We start from the raw sequence: 14925 nt of genomic DNA, 5'->3' as shown, positions 1-14925 counted from the left end.
AGGGGAATGAGCGAGCGAGCGGGGATAGGGCGCCACCTGCGCTTAAAAGCTTACAGCACCTGGTATTCCCAGGCGGTCTCCCATCCAAATACTAACCAGGCCCATCCCTGTTTAGCTTCCGAGATCAGACGAGATCAGGCGTGCTCAAGGTGGTGTGGCCGTAAGCGAGAGCAAGGCTCGCTGGCACCCTTCTTATTGAGAGGACAGCTCCGTCACCTCTTTTACGACGCTGCTTTTTTTCCCTTGCGTTTTTCTCTTCTTCCCACGTTCTCTCTCTTCACTGCCTTCGTCCCCGCTCTATTTCACTTCAGCCTTTCACTCTTGCTTCCTTCCAAAGAGGACGGAGCTGCGGGAGAAAGGGCGCTATAGAGGATCGCTGTGGAGAGCTGCTGCTGTGCTTTGACATCTGAGCTCTGTGGAAAACGATCTCAATACAATTCTGAAAAACGCGACTCTCCGAACGCCAGCCGAACAAGTCTCCACAGCCGAAGCGCTGTGTCTCTTTTCAGCTGGCGATAAACCTTTCCTCGATCCTTTGCGGACTTGTAAAACTGTTCCTGATCAGAATAAAAAACGCTCACGCTAATACACAAGCACCCGTGTCTCGCCAAAGCTGACAAATAAAGAGACGGACAAGCCGAACTGCACGTGTGAACAGGGGAATGAGCGAGCGAGCGGGGATAGGGCGCCTCCTGCGCTTAAAAGCTTACAGCACCTGGTATTCCCAGGCGGTCTCCCATCCAAGTACTAACCAGGCCCATCCCTGTTTAGCTTCCGAGATCAGACGAGATCAGGCGTGCTCAAGGGGGTGTGGCCGTAAGCCAGCGAAAGGCTCGCTGGCACCCTTCTTATTGAGAGGACAGCTCCGTCACCTCTTTTACGACGCTGCTTTTTTTCTCTTGCGTTTTTCTCTTCTTCCCACGTTCTCTCTCTTCACTGCCTTCGTCCCCGCTCTATTTCACTTCAGCCTTTCACTCTTGCTTCCTTCCAATGAGGACGGAGCTGCGGGAGAAAGGGCGCTATAGAGGATCGCTGTGGAGAGCTGCTGCTGTGCTTTGACATCTGAGCTCTGTGGAAAACGATCTCAATACAATTCTGAAAAACGCGACTCTCCGAACGCCAGCCGAACAAGTCTCCACAGCCGAAGCGCTGTGTCTCTTTTCAGCTGGCGATAAACCTTTCCTCGATCCTTTGCGGACTTGTAAAACTGTTCCTGATCAGAATAAAAAACGCTCACGCTAATACACAAGCACCCGTGTCTCGCCAAAGCTGACAAATAAACAGACGGACAAGCCGCACTGCACGTGTGAACAGGGGAATGAGCGAGCGAGCGGGGATAGGGCGCCTCCTGCGCTTAAAAGCTTACAGCACCTGGTATTCCCAGGCGGTCTCCCATCCAAGTACTAACCAGGCCCATCCCTGTTTAGCTTCCGAGATCAGACGAGATCGGGCGTGCTCAAGGGGGTGTGGCCGTAAGCGAGAGCAAGGCTCGCTGGCACCCTTCTTATTGAGAGGACAGCTCCGTCACCTCTTTTACGACGCTCCTTTTTTTCCCTTGCGTTTTTCTCTTCTTCCCACGTTCTCTCGCTTCACTGCCTTCGTCCCCGCTCTATTTCACTTCAGCCTTTCACTCTTGCTTCCTTCCAATGAGGACGGAGCTGCGGGAGAAAGGGCGCTATAGAGGATCGCTGTGGAGAGCTGCTGCTGTGCTTTGACATCTGAGCTCTGTGGAAAACGATCTCAATACAATTCTGAAAAACGCGACTCTCCGAACGCCAGCCGAACAAGTCTCCACAGCCGAAGCGCTGTGTCTCTTTTCAGCTGGCGATAAACCTTTCCTCGATTCTTTGCGGACTTGTTAAACTGTTCCTGATCAGAATAAAAAACGCTCACGCTAATACACAAGCACCCGTGTCTCGCCAAAGCTGACAAATAAACAGACGGACAAGCCGCACTGCACGTGTGAACAGGGGAATGAGCGAGCGAGCGGGGATAGGGCGCCTCCTGCGCTTAAAAGCTTGCAGCACCTGGTATTCCCAGGCGGTCTCCCATCCAAGTACTAACCAGGCCCATCCCTGTTTAGATTCCGAGATCAGACGAGATCAGGCGTGCTCAAGGGAGTGTGGCCGTAAGCGAGAGCAAGGTTCGCTGGCACCCTTCTTATTGAGAGGACAGCTCCGTCACCTCTTTTTCGACACTGCTTTTTTTCCCTTGCGTTTTTCTCTTCTTCCCACGTTCTCTCTCTTCACTGCCTTCGTCCCCGCTCTATTTCACTTCAGCCTTTCACTTTTGCTTCCTTCCAATGAGGACGGAGCTGCGGGAGAAAGGGCGCTATAGAGGATCGCTGTGGAGAGCTGCTGCTGTGCTTTGACATCTGAGCTCTGTGGAAAACGATCTCAATAAAATTCTGAAAAACGCGACTCTCCGAACGCCAGCCGAACAAGTCTCCACAGCCGAAGCGCTGTGTCTCTTTTCAGCTGGCGATAAACCTTTCCTCGATCCTTTGCGGACTTGTAAAACTGTTCCTGATCAGAATAAAAAACGCTCACGCTAATACACAAGTACCCGTGTCTCGCCAAAGCTGACAAATAAACAGACGGACAAGCTGCACTGCACGTGTGAACAGGGGAATGAGCGAGCGAGCAGGGATAGGGCGCCTCCTGCGCTTAAAAGCTTACAGCACCTGGTATTCCCAGGCGGTCTCCCATCCAAGTACTAACCAGGCCCATCCCTGTTTAGCTTCCGAGATCAGACGAGATCAGGCGTGCTCAAGGGGGTGTGGCCGTAAGCGAGCGCAAGGCTCGCTGGCACCCTTCTTATTGAGAGGACAGCTCCGTCACCTCTTTTACGACGCTGCTTTTTTTCCCTTGCGTTTTTCTCTTCTTCCCACGTTCTCTCTTCACTGCCTTCGTCCCCGCTCTATTTCACTTCAGCCTTTCACTCTTGCTTCCTTCCAATGAGGACGGAGCTGCGGGAGAAAGGGCGCTATAGAGGATCGCTGTGGAGAGCTGCTGCTGTGCTTTGACATCTGAGCTCTGTGGAAAACGATCTCAATACAATTCTGAAAAACGCGACTCTCCGAACGCCAGCCGAACAAGTCTCCACAGCCGAAGCGCTGTGTCTCTTTTCAGCTGGCGATAAACCTTTCCTCGATCCTTTGCGGACTTGTAAAACTGTTCATGATCAGAATAAAAAACGCTCACGCTAATACACAAGCACCCGCGTCTCGCCAAAGCTGACAAATAAACAGACGGACAAGCCGCACTGCACGTGTGAACAGGGGAATGAGCGAGCGAGCGGGGATAGGGCGCCTCCTGCGCTTAAAAGCTTACAGCACCTGGTATTCCCAGGCGGTCTCCCATCCAAGTACTAACCAGGCCCATCCCTGTTTAGCGTCCGAGATCAGACGAGATCAGGCGTGCTCAAGGGGGTGTGGCCGTAAGCAAGAGCAAGGCTCGCTGGCACCCTTCTTATTGAGAGGACAGCTCCGTCACCTCTTTTACGACGCTGCTCTTTTTCCCTTGCGTTTTTCTCTTCTTCCCACGTTCTCTCTCTTCACTGCCTTCGTCCCCGCTCTATTTCACTTCAGCCTTTCACTCTTGCTTCCTTCCAATGAGGACGGAGCTGCGGGAGAAAGGGCGCTATAGAGGATCGCTGTGGAGAGCTGCTGCTGTGCTTTGACATCTGAGCTCTGTGGAAAACGATCTCAATACAATTCTGAAAAACGCAACTCTCCGAACGCCAGCCGAACAAGTCTCCACAGCCGAAGCGCTGTGTCTCTTTTCAGCTGGCGATAAACTTTTCCTCGATCCTTTGCGGACTTGTTAAACTGTTCATGATCAGAATAAAAAACGCTCACGCTAATACACAAGCACCCGTGTCTCGCCAAAGCTGACAAATAAACAGACGGACAAGCCGCACTGCACGTGTGAACAGGGGAATGAGCGAGCGAGCGGGGATAGGGCGCCTCCCGCGCTTAAAAGCTTACAGCACCTGGTATTCCCAGGCGGTCTCCCATCCAAGTACTAACCAGGCCCATCCCTGTTTAGCGTCCGAGATCAGACGAGATCAGGCGTGCTCAAGGGGGTGTGGCCGTAAGCGAGAGCAAGGCTCGCTGGCACCCTTCTTATTGAGAGGACAGCTCCGTCACCTCTTTTACGACGCTGCTCTTTTTCCCTTGCGTTTTTCTCTTCTTCCCACGTTCTCTCTCTTCACTGCCTTCGTCCCCGCTCTATTTCACTTCAGCCTTTCACTCTTGCTTCCTTCCAATGAGGACGGAGCTGCGGGAGATAGGGCGCTATAGAGGATCGCTGTGGAGAGCTGCTGCTGTGCTTTGACATCTGAGCTCTGTGGAAAACGATCTCAATACAATTCTGAAAAACGCGACTCTCCGAACGCCAGCCGAACAAGTCTCCACAGCCGAAGCGCTGTGTCTCTTTTCAGCTGGCGATAAACCTTTCCGCGATACTTTGCGGACTTGTTAAACTGTTCCTGATCAGAATAAAAAACGCTCACGCTATTACACAAGCACCCGTGTCTCGCCAAAGCTGACAAATAAACAGACGGACAAGCTGCACTGCACGTGTGAACAGGGGAATGAGCCAGCGAGCGGGGATAGGGCGCCTCCTGCGCTTAAAAGCTTAAAGCACCTGGTATTCCCAGGCGGTCTCTTATCCAAGTACTAACCAGGCCCATCCCTGTTTAGCTTCAGAGATCAGACAAGATCAGGCGTGCTCAAGGGGGTGTGGCCGTAAGCGAGAGCAAGGCTCGCTGGCACCCTTCTTATTGAGAGGACAGCTCTGTCACCTCTTTTACGACGCTGCTTTTTTCCCTTGCGTTTTTCTCTTCTTTCCACGTTCTCTCTCTTCACTGCCTTCGTCCCCGCTCTATTTCACTTCAGCCTTTCACTCTTGCTTCCTTCCAATGAGGACGGAGCTGCGGGAGAAAGGGCGCTATAGAGGATCGCTGTGGAGAGCTGCTGCTGTGCTTTGACATCTGAGCTCTGTGGAAAACGATCTCAATACAATTCTGAAAAACGCGACTCTCCGAACGCCAGCCGAACAAGTCTCCACAGCCGAAGCGCTGTGTCTCTTTTCAGCTGGCGATAAACCTTTCCTCGATCCTTTGCGGACTTGTAAAACTGTTCCTGATCAGAATAAAAAACGCTCACGCTATTACACAAGCACCCGTGTCTCGCCAAAGCTGACAAATAAACAGACGGACAAGCCGCACTGCACGTGTGAACAGGGGAATGAGCCAGCGAGCGGGGATAGGGCGCCTCCTTAAAAGCTTACAGCACCTGGTATTCCCAGGCGGTCTCCCATCCAAGTACTAACCAGGCCCATCCCTGTTTAGCTTCCGAGATCAGACGAGATCAGGCGTGCTCAAGGGGGTGTTGCCGTAAGAAAGACCAAGGCTCGCTGGCACCCTTCTTATTGAGAGGACAGCTCCGTCACCTCTTTTACGAAGCTGCTTTTTTTCCCTTGCGTTTTTCTCTTCTTCCCACGTTCTCTCTCTTCACTGCCTTCGTCCCCGCTCTATTTCACTTCAGCCTTTCACTCTTGCTTCCTTCCAATGAGGACGGAGCTGCGGGAGAAAGGGCGCTATAGAGGATCGCTGTGGAGAGCTGCTGCTGTGCTTTGACATCTGAGCTCTGTGGAAAACGATCTCAATACAATTCTGAAAAACGCGACTCTCCGAACGCCAGCCGAACAAGTCTCCACAGCCTAAGCGCTGTGTCTCTTTTCAGCTGGCGATAAACCTTTCCTCGATCCTTTGCGGACTTGTAAAACTGTTCCTGATCAGAATAAAAAACGCTCACGCTAATACACAAGCACCCGTGTCTCACCAAAGCTGACAAATAGACGGACAAGCCGCACTGCACGTGTGAACAGGGGAATGAGCGAGCGAGCGGGGATAGGGCGCCTCCTGCGCTTAAAAGCTTACAGCACCTGGTATTCCCAGGCGGTCTCCCATCCAAGTACTAACCAGGCCCATCCCTGTTTAGCTTCCGAGATCAGACGAGATCAGGCGTGCTCAAGGGGGTGTGGCCATAAGCGAGAGCAAGGCTCGCTGGCACCCTTCTTATTGAGAGGACAGCTCAGTCACCTCTTTTACGACGCTGCTTTTTTTCCCTTGCGTTTTTCTCTTCTTCCCACGTTCTCTCTCTTCACTGCCTTCGTCCCCGCTCTATTTCACTTCAGCCTTTCACTCTTGCTTCCTTCCAATGAGGACGGAGCTGCGGGAGAAAGGGCGCTATAGAGGATCGCTGTGGAGAGCTGCTGCTGTGCTTTGACATCTGAGTTCTGTGGAAAACGATCTCAATACAATTCTGAAAAACGCGACTCTCCGAACGCCAGCCAAACAAGTCTCCACAGCCGAAGCGCTGTGTCTCTTTTCAGCTGGCGATAAACCTTTCTTCGATCCTTTGCGGACTTGTAAAACTGTTCCTGATCAGAATAAAAAACGCTCACGCTAATACACAAGCACCCGTGTCTCGCCAAAGCTGACAAATAAACAGACGGACAAGCCGCACTTCACGTGTGAACAGGGGAATGAGCGAGCGAGCGGGGATAGGGCGCCTCCTGCGCTTAAAAGCTTACAGCACCTGGTATTCCCAGGCGGTCTCCCATCCAAGTACTAACCAGGCCCATCCCTGTTTAGCTTCCGAGATCAGAGAGATCAGGTGTGCTCAAGGGGGTGTGGCCGTAAGCGAGAGCAAAGCTCGCTGGCACCCTTCTTATTGAGAGGACAGCTCCGTCACCTCTTTTACGACGCTGCTTTTTTTCCCTTGCGTTTTTCTCTTCTTCCCACGTTCTCTCTCTTCACTGCCTTCTTCCCCGCTCTATTTCACTTCAGCCTTTCACTCTTGCTTCCTTCCAATGAGGACGGAGCTGCGGGACATAGGGCGCTATAGAGGATCGCTGTGGAGAGCTGCTGCTGTGCTTTGACATCTGAGCTCTGTGGAAAACGATCTCAATACAATTCTGAAAAACGCGACTCTCCGAACGCCAGCCGAACAAGTCTCCACAGCCGAAGCGCTGTGTCTCTTTTCAGCTGGCGATAAACCTTTCCTCGATCCTTTGCGGACTTGTTAAACTGTTCCTGATCAGAATAAAAAACGCTCACGCTAATACACAAGCACCCGTGTCTCGCCAAAGCTGACAAATAAACAGACGGACAAGCCGCACTGCACGTGTGAACAGGGGAATGAGCGAGCGAGCGGGGATAGGGCGCCTCCTGCGCTTAAAAGCTTACAGCACCTGGTATTCCCAGGCGGTCTCCCATCCAAGTACTAACCAGGCCCATCCCTGTTTAGCTTCCGAGATCAGACGAGATCAGGCATGCTCAAGGGGGTGTGGCCGTAAGCAAGAGCAAGGCTTGCTGGCACCCTTCTTATTGAGAGGACAGCTCCGTCACCTCTTTTACGACGCTGCTTTTTTTCCCTTGCGTTTTTCTCTTCTTCCCACGTTCTCTCTCTTCACTGCCTTCGTCCCGCTCTATTTCACTTCAGCCTTTCACTCTTGCTTCCTTCCAATGAGGACGGAGCTGCGGGAGAAAGGGCGCTATAGAGGATCGCTGTGGAGAGCTGCTGCTGTGCTTTGACATCTGAGCTCTGTGGAAAACGATCTCAATACAATTCTGAAAAACGCGACTCTCCGAACGCCAGCCGAACAAGTCTCCACAGCCGAAGCGCTGTGTCTCTTTTCAGCTGGCGATAAACCTTTCGTCGATCCTTTGCGGACTTGTTAAACTGTTCATGATCAGAATAAAAAACGCTCACGCTAATACACAAGCACCCGTGTCTCGCCAAAGCTGACAAATAAACAGACGGACAAGCCGCACTGCACGTGTGAACAGGGGAATGAGCGAGCGAGCGGGGATAGGGCGCCTCCTGCGCTTAAAAGCTTACAGCACCTGGTATTCCCAGGCGGTCTCCCATCCAAGTACTAACCAGGCCCATCCCTGTTTAGCTTCCGAGATCAGACAAGATCAGGCGTGCTCAAGGGGGTGTGGCCGTAAGCTAGACCAAAGCTCGCTGGCACCCTTCTTATTGAGAGGACAGCTCCGTCACCTCTTTTACGACGCTGCTTTTTTTCCCTTGCGTTTTTCTCTTCTTCCCACGTTCTCTCTCTTCACTGCCTTCGTCCCCGCTCTATTTCACTTCAGCCTTTCACTCTTGCTTCCTTCCAATGAGGACGGAGCTGCGGGAGAAAGGGCGCTATAGAGGATCGCTGTGGAGAGCTGCTGCTGTGCTTTGACATCTGAGCTCTGTGGAAAACGATCTCAATACAATTCTGAAAAACGCGACTCTCCGAACGCCAGCCGAACAAGTCTCCACAGCCGAAGCGCTGTGTCTCTTTTCAGCTGGCGATAAACCTTTCCTCGATCCTTTGCGGACTTGTAAAACTGTTCCTGATCAGAATAAAAAACGCTCACGCTAATACACAAGCACCCGTGTCTCGCCAAAGCTGACAAATAAACAGACGGACAAGCCGCACTGCACATGTGAACAGGGGAATGAGCGAGCGAGCGGGGATAGGGCGCCTCCTGCGCTTAAAAGCTTACAGCACCTGGTATTCCCAGGCGGTCTCCCATCCAAGTACTAACCAGGCCCATCCCTGTTTAGCTTCCGAGATCAGACGAGATCAGGCGTGCTCAAGGGGGTGTGGCCGTAAGCGAGAGCAAGGCTCGCTGGCACCCTTCTTATTGAGAGGACAGCTCCGTCACCTCTTTTACGACGCTGCTCTTTTTCCCTTGCGTTTTTCTCTTCTTCCCACGTTCTCTCTCTTCACTGCCTTCGTCCCCGCTCTATTTCACTTCAGCCTTTCACTCTTGCTTCCTTCCAATGAGGACGGAGCTGCGGGAGATAGGGCGCTATAGAGGATCGCTGTGGAGAGCTGCTGCTGTGCTTTGACATCTGAGCTCTGTGGAAAACGATCTCAATACAATTCTGAAAAACGCGACTCTCCGAACGCCAGCCGAACAAGTCTCCACAGCCGAAGCGCTGTGTCTCTTTTCAGCTGGCGATAAACCTTTCCGCGATACTTTGCGGACTTGTTAAACTGTTCCTGATCAGAATAAAAAACGCTCACGCTATTACACAAGCACCCGTGTCTCGCCAAAGCTGACAAATAAACAGACGGACAAGCTGCACTGCACGTGTGAACAGGGGAATGAGCCAGCGAGCGGGGATAGGGCGCCTCCTGCGCTTAAAAGCTTACAGCACCTGGTATTCCCAGGCGGTCTCCCATCCAAGTACTAACCAGGCCCATCCCTGTTTAGCTTCCGAGATCAGACGAGATCAGGCGTGCTCAAGGGGGTGTTGCCGTAAGAAAGACCAAGGCTCGCTGGCACCCTTCTTATTGAGAGGACAGCTCCGTCACCTCTTTTACGACGCTGCTTTTTTTCCCTTGCGTTTTTCTCTTCTTCCCACGTTCTCTCTCTTCACTGCCTTCGTCCCCGCTCTATTTCACTTCAGCCTTTCACTCTTGCTTCCTTCCAATGAGGACGGAGCTGCGGGAGAAAGGGCGCTATAGAGGATCGCTGTGGAGAGCTGCTGCTGTGCTTTGACATCTGAGCTCTGTGGAAAACGATCTCAATACAATTCTGAAAAACGCGACTCTCCGAACGCCAGCCGAACAAGTCTCCACAGCCTAAGCGCTGTGTCTCTTTTCAGCTGGCGATAAACCTTTCCTCGATCCTTTGCGGACTTGTAAAACTGTTCCTGATCAGAATAAAAAACGCTCACGCTAATACACAAGCACCCGTGTCTCGCCAAAGCTGACAAATAAACAGACGGACAAGCCGCACTTCACGTGTGAACAGGGGAATGAGCGAGCGAGCGGGGATAGGGCGCCTCCTGCGCTTAAAAGCTTACAGCACCTGGTATTCCCAGGCGGTCTCCCATCCAAGTACTAACCAGGCCCATCCCTGTTTAGCTTCCGAGATCAGAGAGATCAGGTGTGCTCAAGGGGGTGTGGCCGTAAGCGAGAGCAAAGCTCGCTGGCACCCTTCTTATTGAGAGGACAGCTCCGTCACCTCTTTTACGACGCTGCTTTTTTTCCCTTGCGTTTTTCTCTTCTTCCCACGTTCTCTCTCTTCACTGCCTTCTTCCCCGCTCTATTTCACTTCAGCCTTTCACTCTTGCTTCCTTCCAATGAGGACGGAGCTGCGGGAGATAGGGCGCTATAGAGGATCGCTGTGGAGAGCTGCTGCTGTGCTTTGACATCTGAGCTCTGTGGAAAACGATCTCAATACAATTCTGAAAAACGCGACTCTCCGAACGCCAGCCGAACAAGTCTCCACAGCCGAAGCGCTGTGTCTCTTTTCAGCTGGCGATAAACCTTTCCTCGATCCTTTGCGGACTTGTTAAACTGTTCCTGATCAGAATAAAAAACGCTCACGCTAATACACAAGCACCCGTGTCTCGCCAAAGCTGACAAATAAACAGACGGACAAGCCGCACTGCACGTGTGAACAGGGGAATGAGCGAGCGAGCGGGGATAGGGCGCCTCCTGCGCTTAAAAGCTTACAGCACCTGGTATTCCCAGGCGGTCTCCCATCCAAGTACTAACCAGGCCCATCCCTGTTTAGCTTCCGAGATCAGACGAGATCAGGCATGCTCAAGGGGGTGTGGCCATAAGCAAGAGCAAGGCTTGCTGGCACCCTTCTTATTGAGAGGACAGCTCCGTCACCTCTTTTACGACGCTGCTTTTTTTCCCTTGCGTTTTTCTCTTCTTCCCACGTTCTCTCTCTTCACTGCCTTCGTCCCGCTCTATTTCACTTCAGCCTTTCACTCTTGCTTCCTTCCAATGAGGACGGAGCTGCGGGAGAAAGGGCGCTATAGAGGATCGCTGTGGAGAGCTGCTGCTGTGCTTTGACATCTGAGCTCTGTGGAAAACGATCTCAATACAATTCTGAAAAACGCGACTCTCCGAACGCCAGCCGAACAAGTCTCCACAGCCGAAGCGCTGTGTCTCTTTTCAGCTGGCGATAAACCTTTCGTCGATCCTTTGCGGACTTGTTAAACTGTTCATGATCAGAATAAAAAACGCTCACGCTAATACACAAGCACCCGTGTCTCGCCAAAGCTGACAAATAAACAGACGGACAAGCCGCACTGCACGTGTGAACAGGGGAATGAGCGAGCGAGCGGGGATAGGGCGCCTCCTGCGCTTAAAAGCTTACAGCACCTGGTATCCCCAGGCGGTCTCCCATCCAAGAACTAACCAGGCCCATCCCTGTTTAGCTTCCGAGATCAGACGAGATCAGGCGTGCTCAAGGGGGTGTGGCCATAAGCAAGAGCAAGGCTCGCTGGCACCCTTCTTATTGAGAGGACAGCTCAGTCACCTCTTTTACGACGCTGCTTTTTTTCCCTTGCGTTTTTCTCTTCTTCCCACGTTCTCTCTCTTCACTGCCTTCGTCCCCGCTCTATTTCACTTCAGCCTTTCACTCTTGCTTCCTTCCAATGAGGACGGAGCTGCGGGAGAAAGGGCGCTATAGAGGATCGCTGTGGAGAGCTGCTGCTGTGCTTTGACATCTGAGCTCTGTGGAAAACGATCTCAATACAATTCTGAAAAACGCGACTCTCCGAACGCCAGCCGAACAAGTCTCCACAGCCGAAGCGTTGTGTCTCTTTTCAGCTGGCGATAAACCTTTCCTCGATCCTTTGCGGACTTGTAAAACTGTTCCTGATCAGAATAAAAAACGCTCACGCTAATACACAAGCACCCGTGTCTCGCCAAAGCTGACAAATAAAAAGACGGACAAGCCGCACTGCACGTGTGATCAGGGGAATGAGCGAGCGAGCGGGGATAGGGCGCCTCCTTGCGCTTAAAAGCTTACAGCACCTGGTATTCCCAGGCGGTCTCCCATCCAAGTACTAACCAGGCCCATCCCTGTTTAGCTTCCGAGATCAGACAAGATCAGGTGTGCTCAAGGGGGTGTGGCCGTAAGCGAGAGCAAGGCTCGCTGGCACCCTTCTTATTGAGAGGACAGCTCCGTCACCTCTTTTATGACGCTGCTTTTTTTCCCTTGCGTTTTTCTCTTCTTCCCACGTTCTCTCTCTTCACTGCCTTCGTCCCCGCTCTATTTCACTTCAGCCTTTCACTCTTGCTTCCTTCCAATGAGGACGGAGCTGCGGGAGAAAGGGCGCTATAGAGGATCGCTGTGGAGAGCTGCTGCTGTGCTTTGACATCTGAGCTCTGTGGAAAACGATCTCAATACAATTCTGAAAAACGCGACTCTCCGAACGCCAGCCGAACAAGTCTCCACAGCCGAAGCGCTGTGTCTCTTTTCAGCTGGCGATAAACCTTTCTTCGATCTTTTGCGGACTTGTAAAACTGTTCCTGATCAGAATAAAAAACGCTCACGCTAATACACAAGCACCCGCGTCTCGCCAAAGCTGACAAATAAACAGACGGACAAGCCGCACTGCACGTGTGAACAGGGGAATGAGCGAGCGAGCGGGGATAGGGCGCCTCCTGCGCTTAAAAGCTTACAGGACCTGGTATTCCCAGGCGGTCTCCCATCCAAGTACTAACCAGGTCCATCCCTGTTTAGCTTCCGAGATCAGACGAGATCAGGCGTGCTCAAGGGGGTGTGGCCGTAAGCGAGAGCAAGGCTCGCTGGCACCCTTCTTATTGAGAGGACAGCTCCGTCACCTCTTTTATGACGCTGCTCTTTTTCCCTTGCGTTTTTCTCTTCTTCCCACGTTCTCTCTCTTCACTGCCTTCGTCCCCGCTCTATTTCACTTCAGCCTTTCACTCTTGCTTCCTTCCAATGAGGACGGAGCTGCGGGAGAAAGGGCGCTATAGAGGATCGCTGTGGAGAGCTGCTGCTGTGCTTTGACATCTGAGCTCTGTGGAAAACGATCTCAATACAATTCTGAAAAACGCGACTCTCCGAACGCCAGCCGAACATGTCTCCACAGCCAAAGCGCTGTGTCTCTTTTCAGCTGGCGATAAACCTTTCCTCGATCCTTTGCGGACTTGTAAAACTGTTCCTGATCAGAATAAAAAACGCTCACGCTAATACACAAGCACCCGTGTCTCGCCAAAGCTGACAAATAAACAGACGGACAAGCCGCACTGCACGTGTGAACAGGGGAATGAGCGAGCGAGCGGGGATAGGGCGCCTCCTGCGCTTAAAAGCTTACAGCACCTGGTATTCCCAGGCGGTCTCCCATCCAAGTACTAACCAGGCCCATCCCTGTTTAGCTTCCGAGATCAGATGAGATCAGGCGTGCTCAAGGGGGTGTGGCCGTAAGCTAGAGCAAGGCTCGCTGGCACCCTTCTTATTGAGAGGACAGCTCCGTCACCTCTTTTACGACGCTGCTTTTTTTCCCTTGCGTTTTTCTCTTCTTCCCACGTTCTCTCTCTTCACTGCCTTCGTCCCCGCTCTATTTCACTTCAGCCTTTCACTCTTGCTTCCTTCCAATGAGGACGGAGCTGCGGGAGAAAGGGCGCTATAGAGGATCGCTGTGGAGAGCTGCTGCTGTGCTTTGACATCTGAGCTCTGTGGAAAACGATCTCAATACAATTCTGAAAAACGCGACTCTCCGAACGCCAGCCGAACAAGTCTCCACAGCCTAAGCGCTGTGTCTCTTTTCAGCTGGCGATAAACCTTTCCTCGATCCTTTGCGGACTTGTAAAACTGTTCCTGATCAGAATAAAAAACGCTCACGCTAATACACAAGCACCCGCGTCTCGCCAAAGCTGACAAATAAACAGACGGACAAGCCGCACTGCACGTGTGAACAGGGGAATGAGCGAGGGAGCGGGGATAGGGCGCCTCCTGCGCTTAAAAGCTTACAGCACCTGGTATTCCCAGGCGGTCTCCCATCCAAGTACTAACCAGGCCCATCCCTGTTTAGCTTCCGAGATCAGACGAGATCAGGCGTGCTCAAGGGGGTGTGGCCGTAAGCAAGAGCAAGGCTCGCTGGCACCCTTCTTATTGAGAGGACAGCTCTGTCACCTCTTTTACGACGCTGCATTTTTTCCCTTGCGTTTTTCTCTTCTTCCCACGTTCTCTCTCTTCACTGCCTTCGTCCCCGCTCTATTTCACTTCAGCCTTTCACTTTTGCTTCCTTCCAATGAGGACGGAGCTGCGGGAGAAAGGGCGCTATAGAGGATCGCTGTGGAGAGCTGCTGCTGTGCTTTGACATCTGAGCTCTGTGGAAAACGATCTCAATACAATTCTGAAAAACGCGACTCTCCGAACGCCAGCCGAACAAGTCTCCACAGCCGAAGCGCTGTGTCTCTTTTCAGCTGGCGATAAACCTTTCCTCGATCCTTTGCGGACTTGTAAAACTGTTCCTGATCAGAATAAAAAACGCTCACGCTAATACACAAGCACCCGTGTCTCGCCAAAGCTGTCAAATAAACAGACGGACAAGCCGCACTGCACGTGTGAACAGGGGAATGAGCGAGCGAGCGGGGATAGGGCGCCTCCTGCGCTTAAAAGCTTACAGCACCTGGTATTCCCAGGCGGTCTCCCATCCAAGTACTAACCAGGCCCATCCCTGTTTAGCTTCCGAGATCAGACGAGATCAGGCGTGCTCAAGGGGGTGTGGCCGTAAGCGAGAGCAAGGCTCGCTGGCACCCCTCTTATTGAGAGGACAGCTCCGTCACCTCTTTTACGACGCTGCTTTTTTTCCCTTGCGTTTTTCTCTTCTTCCCACGTTCTCTCTCTTCAATGCCTTCGTCCCCGCTCTATTTCACTTCAGCCTTTCACTCTTGCTTCCTTCCAATGAGGACGGAGCTGCGGGAGAAAGGGCGCTATAGAGGATCGCTGTGGAGAGCTGCTGCTGTGCTTTGACATCTGAGCTCTGTGGAAAACGATCTCAATACAATTCTGAAAAACGCGACTCTCCGAACGCCAGCCGAACAAGTCTCCACAGCCTAAGCGCTGTGTCTCTTTTCA

The 14925-nt window shown here is 52.3% G+C and overlaps 17 non-coding genes and 6 pseudogenes across 17 annotated transcripts; all 23 read right to left on the bottom strand.

Annotated features, from left to right (window-relative positions):
• Nucleotides 1-47: 47 nt before the first annotated feature.
• Nucleotides 48-166, bottom strand: LOC138245029 (5S ribosomal RNA). Its single transcript, XR_011193645.1, has one exon. It is a non-coding gene; the product is annotated as a 5S ribosomal RNA (ribosomal RNA).
• Nucleotides 167-703: 537 nt separating this feature from the next.
• Nucleotides 704-822, bottom strand: LOC138244065 (5S ribosomal RNA). Its single transcript, XR_011192679.1, has one exon. It is a non-coding gene; the product is annotated as a 5S ribosomal RNA (ribosomal RNA).
• Nucleotides 823-1359: 537 nt separating this feature from the next.
• Nucleotides 1360-1478, bottom strand: LOC138219278 (5S ribosomal RNA). Its single transcript, XR_011181597.1, has one exon. It is a non-coding gene; the product is annotated as a 5S ribosomal RNA (ribosomal RNA).
• A 537-nt stretch (nt 1479-2015) lies between these two features.
• On the bottom strand, nt 2016-2134 carry LOC138218580 (5S ribosomal RNA; annotated as a pseudogene).
• Nucleotides 2135-2671: 537 nt separating this feature from the next.
• Nucleotides 2672-2790, bottom strand: LOC138244064 (5S ribosomal RNA). Its single transcript, XR_011192678.1, has one exon. It is a non-coding gene; the product is annotated as a 5S ribosomal RNA (ribosomal RNA).
• A 535-nt stretch (nt 2791-3325) lies between these two features.
• Nucleotides 3326-3444, bottom strand: LOC138216306 (5S ribosomal RNA). Its single transcript, XR_011180017.1, has one exon. It is a non-coding gene; the product is annotated as a 5S ribosomal RNA (ribosomal RNA).
• A 537-nt stretch (nt 3445-3981) lies between these two features.
• LOC138216305 (5S ribosomal RNA) lies at nt 3982-4100 on the bottom strand. Its single transcript, XR_011180016.1, has one exon. It is a non-coding gene; the product is annotated as a 5S ribosomal RNA (ribosomal RNA).
• A 537-nt stretch (nt 4101-4637) lies between these two features.
• On the bottom strand, nt 4638-4756 carry LOC138219053 (5S ribosomal RNA; annotated as a pseudogene).
• Nucleotides 4757-5287: 531 nt separating this feature from the next.
• On the bottom strand, nt 5288-5406 carry LOC138217173 (5S ribosomal RNA). Its single transcript, XR_011180885.1, has one exon. It is a non-coding gene; the product is annotated as a 5S ribosomal RNA (ribosomal RNA).
• A 533-nt stretch (nt 5407-5939) lies between these two features.
• On the bottom strand, nt 5940-6058 carry LOC138245154 (5S ribosomal RNA). Its single transcript, XR_011193768.1, has one exon. It is a non-coding gene; the product is annotated as a 5S ribosomal RNA (ribosomal RNA).
• Nucleotides 6059-6595: 537 nt separating this feature from the next.
• LOC138217787 (5S ribosomal RNA) lies at nt 6596-6713 on the bottom strand (annotated as a pseudogene).
• Nucleotides 6714-7250: 537 nt separating this feature from the next.
• LOC138245489 (5S ribosomal RNA) lies at nt 7251-7369 on the bottom strand. The gene has a single exon (XR_011194099.1). It is a non-coding gene; the product is annotated as a 5S ribosomal RNA (ribosomal RNA).
• Nucleotides 7370-7905: 536 nt separating this feature from the next.
• LOC138216848 (5S ribosomal RNA) lies at nt 7906-8024 on the bottom strand. The gene has a single exon (XR_011180560.1). It is a non-coding gene; the product is annotated as a 5S ribosomal RNA (ribosomal RNA).
• Nucleotides 8025-8561: 537 nt separating this feature from the next.
• Nucleotides 8562-8680, bottom strand: LOC138244063 (5S ribosomal RNA). Its single transcript, XR_011192677.1, has one exon. It is a non-coding gene; the product is annotated as a 5S ribosomal RNA (ribosomal RNA).
• A 537-nt stretch (nt 8681-9217) lies between these two features.
• LOC138217172 (5S ribosomal RNA) lies at nt 9218-9336 on the bottom strand. The gene has a single exon (XR_011180884.1). It is a non-coding gene; the product is annotated as a 5S ribosomal RNA (ribosomal RNA).
• A 537-nt stretch (nt 9337-9873) lies between these two features.
• Nucleotides 9874-9991, bottom strand: LOC138217786 (5S ribosomal RNA; annotated as a pseudogene).
• A 537-nt stretch (nt 9992-10528) lies between these two features.
• Nucleotides 10529-10647, bottom strand: LOC138216710 (5S ribosomal RNA). Its single transcript, XR_011180422.1, has one exon. It is a non-coding gene; the product is annotated as a 5S ribosomal RNA (ribosomal RNA).
• A 536-nt stretch (nt 10648-11183) lies between these two features.
• On the bottom strand, nt 11184-11302 carry LOC138218475 (5S ribosomal RNA; annotated as a pseudogene).
• A 538-nt stretch (nt 11303-11840) lies between these two features.
• LOC138216086 (5S ribosomal RNA) lies at nt 11841-11959 on the bottom strand. The gene has a single exon (XR_011179799.1). It is a non-coding gene; the product is annotated as a 5S ribosomal RNA (ribosomal RNA).
• A 537-nt stretch (nt 11960-12496) lies between these two features.
• LOC138217948 (5S ribosomal RNA) lies at nt 12497-12615 on the bottom strand (annotated as a pseudogene).
• A 537-nt stretch (nt 12616-13152) lies between these two features.
• Nucleotides 13153-13271, bottom strand: LOC138216596 (5S ribosomal RNA). The gene has a single exon (XR_011180308.1). It is a non-coding gene; the product is annotated as a 5S ribosomal RNA (ribosomal RNA).
• A 537-nt stretch (nt 13272-13808) lies between these two features.
• On the bottom strand, nt 13809-13927 carry LOC138244061 (5S ribosomal RNA). The gene has a single exon (XR_011192675.1). It is a non-coding gene; the product is annotated as a 5S ribosomal RNA (ribosomal RNA).
• A 537-nt stretch (nt 13928-14464) lies between these two features.
• Nucleotides 14465-14583, bottom strand: LOC138244060 (5S ribosomal RNA). Its single transcript, XR_011192674.1, has one exon. It is a non-coding gene; the product is annotated as a 5S ribosomal RNA (ribosomal RNA).
• Between the last annotated feature and the right edge of the window lie 342 nt (nt 14584-14925).

This window comes from Lepisosteus oculatus, chromosome 14, assembly GCF_040954835.1.
Source record: "Lepisosteus oculatus isolate fLepOcu1 chromosome 14, fLepOcu1.hap2, whole genome shotgun sequence".
NCBI lineage: Eukaryota > Metazoa > Chordata > Actinopteri > Semionotiformes > Lepisosteidae > Lepisosteus > Lepisosteus oculatus.
Note: the sequence above shows the minus strand (reverse complement) of the source record. Positions and strands in the feature narration are given on the sequence as shown.